Source organism: Scomber scombrus, chromosome 5 (assembly GCF_963691925.1).
Source record: "Scomber scombrus chromosome 5, fScoSco1.1, whole genome shotgun sequence".
In the NCBI taxonomy this organism is placed as follows: Eukaryota; Metazoa; Chordata; class Actinopteri; order Scombriformes; family Scombridae; genus Scomber; species Scomber scombrus.
Genome location: NC_084974.1, coordinates 10,861,466 through 10,873,882, shown reverse-complemented (window position 1 = coordinate 10,873,882; position 12,417 = coordinate 10,861,466). Strand labels below are relative to the sequence as shown.

At 37.2% G+C, this 12,417-nt stretch overlaps 1 protein-coding gene across 2 annotated transcripts in view; it reads right to left on the bottom strand.

Moving 5' to 3' along the window:
- The window catches only part of fam168a (family with sequence similarity 168 member A), a 31,950-nt gene extending 22,457 nt beyond the window's left edge, over positions 1 to 9,493 (bottom strand). For both annotated transcript variants that reach the window (XM_062419191.1, XM_062419192.1), the window contains exon 1: positions 9,275 to 9,493. The gene's annotated coding sequence lies outside the window, so the exon portion shown is untranslated. The remainder of the gene's footprint in view (positions 1 to 9,274) is intronic.
- Between the last annotated feature and the right edge of the window lie 2,924 nt (positions 9,494 to 12,417).

Sequence of the window (12,417 nt, the reverse complement as noted above, 5' to 3'; positions counted from 1 at the left end):
GGGACATTTTAAAGACAAAACTCATTAATTGGAAAACCGCAGATTAATCAATAAGGAAAATGATTAGCTGTAGCCCTAATTGTCTCAAATCATTAATCATATGATCTGTAAAATGCCACCAGACAGTAAAGAAATGCCTCAGAGCTTTCCAATGGGCCGGCGAGACAAATTCAAACATCTTTTGGTTTGACAAACAAACCAGAATTCAAATTACATTTTTATTATCACAGAAGAAAGAAAAGCAGACAATATTCACATTCAAGTAGCCTTGACCAGTGGGGGACAGCCATTTCTGTTTAAAAAAATCCTTATCCTTTAAAAAAAAAAGAGAATAATAAATAATAATAAAGAATAATTGTCTTCTGTTAATTACCTCATCGCTTCAGCTCTAAAATTAATTTGACAATAAAATCACTGCAAAAAACACCAAACAGGAGATTGTTTGGGGTTATTTTCTTCCATTTTATTACAGAAACTAAACATCTTTGGGTTTCAGACTGCAGTCCAAACAAAAAAGTAATTTTAAGATGTCATTTTCTGACCTTTTATTGCCAAAAACAACTACTAGACCAAACCCAAACATAACCAAGATCAATCATTTATGAACAAAATCAAGTTATATACGATTATAACACCTCAAAAAAATCCTACATCTTATATCTAACCTAAGTCTCAGAGGAACAGACTAACTAATAGTGCCTGCTCTCACGATCAAAACATCCATAATCAAGTACAAGACCAAATCCACCTCAGTGCGGTACTGAAGGGCAGTGTGATGGAATCAGAAATAATCAGACCTGCCCCGAAGCAACGAGCAGCACACAGCTCTGGGCTATTTTAGATCTAGGACAGCACTATACACTTTGGGACAGCATCTTCCCTTTTTTCTGTGCCGGCGTCCTCCTCCTCCTCCTCCTCCTATATTCTCCTTTCCAAAATCATCTCATCAGTCACACACCTCATAGGTCTGCATCCCTGGATTATGTGCTGGGACACTGAAAATGGGTAAAGTATCTATACAGTGAGATAAACACCTTTCAACATCATCCGTCTATGGACATTTCTTCCGCTGCTGTTCTCTCGACTTACTAGAATGAGACATTATGGAAGAGATGCATTATGGTAAATCACATTACCCAAAAAATATTGACTCCTTATAACTCAGATTTATCATTTTGTGTGCTGAATGGAAAGTTGATGACAGTCAGATCAGATTGTTGAGAGTAACTTCTGAGATAAAAAATACTTCTGAAGAGGATTTAAACCAGTTTAAGAATCACTCAGAAGTTTACGACTGGTGACCCCTTAAATTGTAGTATTGGCCAAGATTAGAGCTGCAACAATGACTCAATTAATCAATTAGTTGCAAACTATTAAATTAATTAAATTCCAAATTCTGTGATTCCAGCTTCATATGGGAATATTTTCTGGTTTCTTTAATCCTCTTTGACACTAAACTGTCACATTGGATTTTGGGAAACCGCAATCAACATTTCTCACCATTTAATGACTTAGCAACTAATTGATTAATCGAGACAGATTAATCAACAATGAAAATAATCTTTAGCGAGGGTGGGAGTGGCAGGTGAGGGTGGAGGATTTTGGTTTTTTGTTTTGTTTTGGGTTTTTTCTCTTCTTTTTTGCATGTGTGGGTGTTATATCCTTGTGTTGTCTGTTATTCCTACACAAATATACAACTGGACACTATTATATCTATATTGAAAAGATTTGTATTGTGAAATGAAGTCCTAATAAAACAAACTTATTAAAAATAAAGAAAAAGAAAGAAAAGAATAATCTTTAGCTGCTGCCCTTGTCAAGATCCTGTTTTTATTGCTATAAGACAAACTTGTGATGTAGCTTCTTATTAGATATTATTATGTAGAAAGAAAGCTTAACTGGTCTGAAGTCATAATGTAAAGTAAATGTAATGTCACCTGCACTACAGTTTAAAAAGAATAGAGGATGGCGACAGAATAAATAATTGGATCCAATAAAGACTGTCCAACTTTTTTCAAGATGGGGCATTAAATAATATGACTTTTAATGAGCTCTCGCAGCAACTAGAGCATTACTACACTGATTTAGTTGAGCTAAACAGTCAAGGAAACAGGCTTAAAAGTTTTGTATGTATTCAAGTGGGGAGAAAATGTTAAAATGTTCATTCTAGCATTTAGCATGTCACACAGTAATTTTACTCTTAAGTCTGAACCTAACCACAATCCAGGACTGCACAACTCTCATTAACAGTAAATGTGTGATTTTAGATGGATCACAGCCAGCCAGAAGTGCCTCCACAGCCTGTTTTTGGTTACTTCTGCATGTTGCCCCAAATTACTGACCGCCTGAAAACAGGAGCGTCAGATATTATTGATTGCTTGCAAATGCCACATCAGCCTGAATAAGAAGGGATGGTTAAATAATGAGCTGCTGAGCAGGACGCAATTCATTTAATTCTGGATTTTAATAACCTGTCAAACATTTTAACGCTGATTTTGGGAAGAAAAAATAGTAACACGTGTCATAACTGTACAATAAGCATTGATTTCAACTACGGAGTCACAATCTTGAAGAAAAGCCGGGATAATAGTATATAATTAACTAATTAAAACCCACTAACCAGTGTTTAAAAGATTGCGAAAACCTTTTCCTTTGTGAAAGTGTTGCTGCATTCATTTTCTGAATAATTTTACCCCAGGAGATAAAAGCGAGAAGACACAAAGAGTACAGACAGCTTTATGAGGCAGGACTTGGCAGTTAAACCCATGACAAACAATCAATACATTCAGGCAATATTAACAGCAGACAGACATTATTGCCTGCAGTGGAGGAGGGGCGCGACATACGGGAGAAGAAAAGATCATATTGTAGTGAAAAGTGTCATTTGGAACATTTTACTGCCGCTTTGACGAAATGACCGTAATTAATGAGCAGGGGCTTGTAAGTGTGTCTGATCAATGTCAGATTGTAGCCGAGATTTCCAGCTTTCTAAACTTGTCCCTGAACTGCCCACAGTGCTCTTCATATGTAGCTGAAACCACATCACTTGATAACAGCGTTTGCTTTTTCATAAACACCCATTTTTGCATGTGTTTTGCCTCGATGGCCATTTTGTTTAGCCATGAATTACTCCCATGAAACTTAGCTGTGGTTTCCCGCTGCTGTCACTACACAGATCGCACCTTGCTCTTTGTTTTCTTTCACCACCACCGCACATAGACGTTATAGTTGAGTGTACGCTACCTGACCGTCCAGCATAACGCAGCAGCAGCCAAACTGAACTAGTGGCTGCTGAAGAAACTAAAGCATCAAGTTAACTTAAAGATATTTTTTTCAAAAGTCCAAACAGATTGATGCTGGATGTGTGATTGGCTGTTTACTAAAAGCCAAACCAACTAGATGAGATAATACCATACACCACGCCTGTTTCTTTTCTGTTTTGTTTGGGAGATGTTTTGCCAAATGTGGCTTACATTAATGAAAGGAATTGTTATTACAGCAACGTTTCAATGTGGGTCAGATGTTCAAGAGTGACTTTAAACTTGTAAATTAAACAAGCAAAGATGGTTTTGTTTGTAAAGATAGTTGTTACTTTTAGCCAAAATGGCAAAAAAAAAAAAAAGTTAGAAAGGGAAAAACAAAAAACAGAACCTTTTCAGCAGTTCTGAAAACAGATTTTTAAGCATCCATTAAAACTGTATATCAGTGCTCAGCAATTAGGTTCAAACACGGTCCAGTTTTTTTCAGCACTGTTTATTGGGGGGCCGACGTACAGCTGCTAGGAGAACATCTTATTTCTTTTGATTCATTCAAGAATAAAACTGATTTATAAAAGAGTTATAGGGTTGTTCTTGGGGACAGAGGTCCGAGAGCTCATTCACACACAATAAACAGTGGCCTGACTCATTCATAGTTGAGCCTTGTGTTTACATTGTTATCTCCTGTAGATTAATGACAAGTGGTGTAAATAACAAAAAGGTACATAACAGAATTAGGCTCACATAATCTGACTGGAACAGATTTGTCTCAATGTCACTTTAGGCCAAATTATTTTATGTACCGGTGTTGTGCAGTTGTTTTTTTTTTACATTTTACAGGTCATATTAATTGGGAATATGAGCCTTGTGTTTAAATTATCTACTGAGGATTTATGAAGAGCGATGTAAAAGATTTGATGTCTATAAAAAGGTAAACTTCACCTTTATTAGGAGGGCAAAATTATTTTGTTGTAGGACCAGATTCAGCCTGTGGGTCACCATTTGCCTGCCACTGCTGGTTATAATCAGTATATATCCATAAAAGGTGAAGTCTGGGGTGCTATAATAAAAAGTCTTCACAGTTTTCAGATCTCGATTGTAACTTCACCTCACTCACAGAGCTGCAACAGCGGGAGTGTGAATGGGAGAAAATGTCCTTTGATGAGGACAAAGAATGAACATTTTGATTTTGTAGTGTACTTCAAAACCCCTTTTGTGACCACTATGAACACTGCTAGTGCTACTGCGCTACAGCTTGAGAAAATACTATTGATCATAGCTGTAGCTAACACAGTTGAAAACAACAGCCGGCCTCGCAGACACATGTACGTGTGTGTGTGTGTGTGTGTGTGCATATGCACACAGTTGCAGACCCTTAATATGAGTGACAGATTAATGTATTACAACTTAGCCTCCAGGGATCAAGACAAACTTTTCCCCTGGTCGATTATACTGTGTGACATATCTTACCTGCCACTACACACAAACAGAGATCAAAGATTGATCGCCAAGCAATGACGTATCTAGACAAAGCAAGTCAGGAATGTGTGGAGGTACAAGTTAAAAGGGCTGATCACACAATAAGCTCATCCCATTCAGTGTGGTACGTTGATGTTACGAAGTGCTGCTACATCACTTTAATAACAAAAAGAGCAGAATACTTGACGATGCCTCTAAGACTTTTGCCATCATTCTATTAATACACTTACTACCAAATATGAGACTGAATTCAATTTGTTATTCAAGATATCAAAAAATAAAGTTTACAGGATTGTGGCAGCTATGACCTCAGTCATAGCAGAGTTTGCTCAATCCTTTGTTGTTGAGAGCAAAGCGGCTGAAAGTGACTCATGGAGAAGTCCACCTACAACCAAACCGTTCATAGACAAACTATTTAAATCAATACTGGAGTGCACCACATTTTCATGAAGCTGGACACCAGAGTCCTGAGGCTGCAGGAGGATTCATGTTACTAAAAAAAGTGCTTTGTATTAAGATGGTTGGACAGTAGAGCATGTTATTTTCATGCTGTGTAACTCCAGTGTCTGTAAGATCTGCATTATCGATTATATTCAAATGAATTGGATTGGATTGCTATCAACCTATAAATGCATCACACTCAAGACAAACTTCACAGTCTTCAGTCATTAAAGATGCAATCTGTGACATCAGGTGCTCCAACTAGAGTAAAGAAAGGAGGAGGAGATCCTAGCGTCGCTTGTGACATTGTTTTGATTTATTACTGTTAGCGTGCAGTGGAAATGTCACCTGCCAGGTAAATGTGAAGGCAAGTATATGATTCATTGATCTGATTCAAATTAAACACCGCTGAAAAACTGATCCACATTTCATAATGGCAGTAAACAGAGAGCACCTCCTGCTGCGGTAGGAGAGCCTTTCAGTGTTCAATCACACCTCACAGTATGGATAAATATTGCAACATACATATTAATACAAAGGCAGAACAGATTTCAGCTTTAATACAGATGCTGATGATAAGGTGTAAAACTTAGCCGACTATAAGATGTGCAAATTTGCTTACTGTCAGTCCGCCTCAACCGGTGAAGGCAGGGTTTGTCTCATTGTGTTGGTCCTAAAGTTATTTTAATATTTGTGGTCCACTACAGTATGTGTTGTCTGGAGGTTTTTATGTATTCCTTCATCAGTGTTGAGACCTTACAAAGAAAGTTTTACTAGAATGAAGATACCAACAGCTTTATACAATTACAGAGAAAGCTGATATCAGTATGTTATATTCTTAATTTGATATGTGAATTAAATTGTTTGTTTTCATTTGGATTCGATGAAGAGTAGCTGGTGGTACACACTGGTTATAAGTGGATAAGTGAATTTCAAGAATGAACTGCAATGATAATTAAGTTTTCATGCTGAAATTCAGTATTTTAACCCTTCAAAGATGGAAAACGCCTAATCTGATGTGACTGACCTCCCAGCCAGTCTAAGCATGCAAAAATCAGAATGTTGCTAGCTTTTTTTTTTTTTTTTTTTAAAGCTTGGTGATATGGATAAAATTCTGTATGTGTAATTTCTATATTACAAAATCTAAATATTTTGTGATTTACTCATTTTAATGGGAAATTAATTGAAAAACTGCTTATGGATAGCTTTTACCCAGTTCACTTAATAAATTAACTGTAAGAGGATTGATTGACATTTATATTTGACACATTTACACTTGACATTTATGTTTCACAGTAATACATTGTCATGTATGTCGTCATATAGCCTTTCATAGCTTGCTGTGTACTAGACGCAGGGTATCGGAGCAAGGTGAAGCTGGAAGCTGCCGTCTGTAAGTGTTTCGTTCACTGATCTCTGATGACGAGCAACTCATTAAGTGGTTCGACCACATGGGAATGAAGTGCTGGAGAGACAACAGACTGTTATAAAACCACGGACTCTCGTAACATTAAGTGACTCCAGCTTTCTATAGTCTGACAGTTTTACGGCTGCATTGTACAGCCCACCATTCATACACATGAGACTGCTCTCAACACATGCCAAAACCCACGTCACACCCCCCCTCCCTTCCTCTAGTATGGCAGGCAAGCAGGGGTCACCTTAGACTGAAGATGAAATTAAACTAGCAAATACTTACATTTAGCATTTAGCTCAATTAAGCAAAACTTGGACTTTTTTTCAATAATCCTAGTTTGTATCCATAAACAGAAAACTAAATTTACTTGAAATGTTACTTTTACACCATAATATTAATAGTTTTTGAGCAGATTTCACAAGGATGACCATTGTCCTTGCATTTAATACAGCTGATTACACTTAAATATCATGCACAGCCTATATAATGAGGACTTTGTTTTTATTCATCTGTTTTATCAATATGAACCTGTGTTTTAATCCACAAACTTGCTGAAATCATTAAAGAGAAGCTATTTAATTTAGAACAACTTAAACTTAACCCTACTAGTAGTTCTTATGGTTTCTGCAGAAATATTTGAACCATAAACTCTGTTACTCTGGCGAGGGCCAAGAACAGTAGTGTCTCAGAAATCCCTTTAGACAAATAAGACTTCTTGAATTAAATGGGATTAGTAGTCAATGACAGAAGCAGGTAATCCCCCCCCCCCTCAAAAAAAAGAGATGATGGTGGCAAGGATCCATTTCACTGATAAGACTAGTCATTGGAGAGAAGAAGAAAACTACACCTTTAGCATTTTGTGTAATCCTGTCTCTGTCGCACTATGTGGGGTTCAAATTCAGTACAAGCATGTTGATATCCTGTTTGACTGTTGTATTTCTATTAGTGCTGAAATAACTGGTCAATTGAGATGATTTGATGGACAGAAAATGATTTGACAAGAGTTGTTTCCACATCTTTTAATTGTTTAACAGGATAAACTACCAAACATTTACCATTTACCAGCTTCTGGGATGTGAGGATTTTCTGTTTTATGTGACTGTAAACTGAATAATCTTTGGGTTTGAGGATAGTTGATCTAACCACAGAAGTAATCTGACAAGGTTACTGTGGGTATTTTTCATTAATTTCTAACTAAACTGAATGATAACTAAAGGAAAGACATTAGTTTGCAGCCCTAACTGCTAATCCAACACATTGAAACCATTTAAGTCAATGTATTTTGCATTTGTAATACTATTCTGGCTTAAAAACTGAACCTGAGCTGAAACTATTCTTGTTATGAACCTGGGAATAAGTGATGTGCGTGGATGTAGTTAGTGGATGTACCACCTAAACGTCAGTGTTCAAGCATTTCCATACGCAGGAGCAGACATATCTCCTCATTGTTGGGCTAAAAAATGTGCACAGACCCTGAACCAAACTCAAAACAAGTAATCTGACATGGTTACTGTGGGTATTTTTCATTAATTTCTAACTAGACTGAATGATAACTAATGGAAAGACTGATTATTTTAAAAAATCACCGTTAGATTACTGCTGTATTTCGCATTTGTAATACTATTCTGGCCTGAAAAGCTGAACCTGAGCTGAAACTATTCTTGTTATGAACCTGGGAATACGTGCTGTGCGTGGATGTAGTGAATACGAACCACCTAAAAGTCAGTGTTCAAGCATTTTCATACGCAGGAGCAGACATATCTCCTCATTGTTGGGCTGCAAAAATGTGCACAGACCGAGAACAAAACTCGAAACTCAAAACAAGCATGTCCTTTCCACCCCCCTTGAAATCCAAAATGTTTTGCCCATAATAGATGGAGGATTTGATTTACCAAGCACTTTATATTTACAACAACCACAACATCCTCATCGGGTTAATATGCACTTATATCCATCAGGAGTGTGGCATACACTGGCACTGCACCACATTCCTTAGATAGCAAAGCAACGCTAAAAAACAGCCTCGCTTGGACAAAAATGGTCACACACTCAAACAAGCTTAAGACACCATTTTGAAAAATCCACCGTTTTTTCTAGAGATAACAAACTCCGAGATGCCATCTTGCCAATTATTGTCAGATTAGCCACTGTTAGCATGGATATACTCTCTTTCCCCACTCCCCCCTAAAAGCATGCATGTGCAGGAATCTGTGCAAGGGTCAACATAATACTTAGGTAGCTTAGCTTGTCTGCTAGCCCCTACAAAAAAGACAGCATCCCTCCTTCTGCAACACGCTGCTCCAAAAAAGTGCTAATTAGCGAGCTAGCTTTGGTTAACGTTAGCAAAATGACTGTGGGGAAAACACACAGGCCATGATATAAACCAAGACAACAACAGCAGCTTCATTTTTTATTTATTTTACCCTATCGTTAATGTTTTAAAAAAGCCCCACACACACAAAAACACACGACAACTAAAGTAGCATCGGCTATTTTTTTTTAAAGCTAGCTCGTTTAGCCACCATAGCAACCACGGAGGAAGAAATGGAAAGAAAGATAGAAAGATTAAAAAAAAAAGAACTATTAGTAAAGTCTACAACATGAGGACAACCCTGCCCTTGCTTTATAATAATTATTATAATAATACTACTAATAATAATAAACAGAAGAGGAGACTTACCAATGCCACTAGGTCGAACAACAAAAGGTTTCCTCCCGTGTGCGTGCGTGTGCGTGTGTACGTGCGTGTGCTTGCGTGCTCTGGTCGGTTGTCCCGTGTGTGTCGGTGTCGGTGCAGACTGGCTCAGCTACAACAACGTTTTGTCGTGGGGGCCAGTGCAGTGATGGTGGTGGTGGTGGTGGTGTGTTGGGTTTTAGGAAGACAGCTTTCACCCACTAGAGAGAGAGAGAGATGGCCACCGTGTGAGTGGGGGATGGGGGATGCACTAGAGAGAGAGAGAGAGAGAGAGAGAGAGAGAGAGAGAGAGAGGGAGGGATGCAAGGAGAGGAGGAGGGGTGGGGGGAGCATGCATGCATGGATGACCCACCGATAACAAACAGTGCAAGGGCTTTAATATAATACTTTTCTTTACATATAGAAACCTTACATTAAAACAAGTTAATGTGCAGGCTTGCACTCATTCCTGGTGTTTTTAAATACTCGCAGTCAGTCAGTAATAGAGGATTTGTGTTTAAAGGTCAGTGGAAAATAGACTATTATTATGTTATTTTATTATTTACATTGATGGAGATGCACCCACATGAAGAGATATTTAGGATGTTGTTGCATAATCACACTACTATACTCTCAATCAGTCAGTAATGGAGTATTTGTGTTTAAAGGTCAGTGAAAAATCGACTATTATTATGTTATTTTATTATTTTATTGATGGAGATGCACACACACATACGAATAGATATTTAAGATGTTGTTGCATAATCATCTTTGTCTTTGTTCTTTTTTGTGTGTGTTGGCCCCTTTATTCATGATTGAGACCACGGTTTTTTTGTGTGCAGATGACAAAATGACCTGTATCGATCAGTATGGCGTAGCACATAAGTATTAATATTAAAATAAGTTATACTAACACACACACACACACGCTGCAGTAGTAGTAGTAATACTGTAGTAGCATGACTGCAAAAGCCAGCAGTTTTATATGTTTGTGATCAACATTTCCAGACAGGAAAGTGTGTTATTTGGTCAGCAGCACTGTGGTGGTTAAACAGTACTGCAGCATAGCTGTAAATTCACTAATTCAGATTCAGTGCCTCTCACTTCATACATAACCACAACCACAAATTGAGTTTTACTGCAAGACAGCGCCCCCCAACGGTGTAGAAGTACATTGCATCCAATAGTAATAGACTTACATACGTATATACAGTGTTTTTATGTATATTTTATACAGTAGTTGTAAGTCAAAGTGCTGTACACATAAGAAAAAACAAGCTTAAAGATAACTTAAAATGAGAGAATCAAAGATGAAAATACATTAAAAAAATTAGACATTAAGTAAACTCTTCACTTCTCACTAATGCAAATGTCCCCTTTGCATTGATAAAAAAACATATATAGTGTTTGTTTAAATATTCAAATAATATTATATAAACATATATGACTCATTCATTAAAAAAATAAATATATATACATATAAAATCCATTGGCATGATTGCTGCATTTAGTTCAGTTGAATTATTATTAATAGCACACTGCACATACTGTTTACACTATGTATATTTGCACATTCCTGCACAGTATTTCAATTTCATTTTATTCTCTTAAATTAAACATTTAAACATGTTGCAGCTCTTCTCACATTTCCATGTTTTTTATTGTAAATGTCTTTCTTTCTCTTTTTTATAGGCTACTATTGACTGCTATGCACTACAACACCAAGGCAAATTCCTTGTTTGTGCAAACCTATTTGCTCTAATTCTGAATTTGTTAATGAATCTATTTCAGGTACCACTGGAAGTACACTTTGGTTAGAAAATAATAAATAAAAAAACTAAACTATGCTATCTATGGAGCATGCACACACAAACAGCTCCAGCCAGCAAACACATAAATAGGCTAGGTATTTGTGAACTATTGTTAATATCATTTGCAACTGATAATGGTTAAACCTATAACCTCACGCGACCCTATGCATGTGCTGCTTACTTTCATCATGTTTTAGCCAAGGCTTATCAGTAAGCAACTAACTAGATATAACTACAGTTCCCAGCAGTCTTTGCGCCTCACTGGACCGCAATCAAAGAGCTGCATATGCGCACTCACAATACGAGGGTTTTAAACAAGATTAACATCGTATTATTATTATTATTATTTTTAAACTTCATTAGTAATAGCGTATTTTCAGCAAAGATAAAGTTTGCGACCAGTGTGACCACACAAAAAAACAAATATCTGTCCGAGACCTCGCGTGAATTCAAGCGTCCGGAAGTTAGGATGGCATGAGAGAGAGAGAGAGAGAGCTGTCCAGGGTGCTGACAATGTAAGTACAGCTGCTCCTGCTTCACTTTACCTACTGCTGTACTTTACTTGTGTTCTTGTTACTTATATATGTTTGACTTTTGACTGTGATACGTGATCGAAGCTATGGTGTAATATATTTTCATTTGGAATATTTGTATGCTAACATGTGCCAGACACACACCAAACTATATTTAAACAGTTCTCAGTAGTAGTCTATGGATATTTCACACTTGTATATGTCACTATATGCTCAAGGTTTTAATCATGTATTCCATTTTGTTATCTCTACTTGTTATCTTTGTTTCTTCATACATGAAGACAGGCTCAGACATACAGCATTCTTTTAAAAATGCATTTTAACCTTTGCTTTTATATGTTTTTGCCAGAATTTAGCAAGATGGATGAACTTCAAGAGTCATCTTCCTGCATCACCAACGCCCTCAGCCCCCGCAGCAGTCCTCCCAGCAGTAAAGCTGGCAATAGTCCAGAATGCAACGGGGTCCCAGAGCACCGTACCCACTTGCGGGTGTCTGAGTTACATGGACTTCAGCTGCTGGGTGTGCTCAGATCGTTTAGGGAGCATGGTTTAATGTTTGACTTCACCATTAAGGTCCAGGAACACAGCTTTCCCTGTCACCGCTGTGTCCTTGCAGCATGCAGTGATTTCTTCAGGTATCTATCTATCTATCTATCTATCTATCTATCTATCTATCTATCTATCTATCTATCTATCTATCTATCTATCTATCTATCTATCTATCTATCTATCCATCTCTTCCTTAGAATGATCTCTTTCTATGTAATTAGCCTGTAAATATAATATGTAACTGCTCTACGTTTAG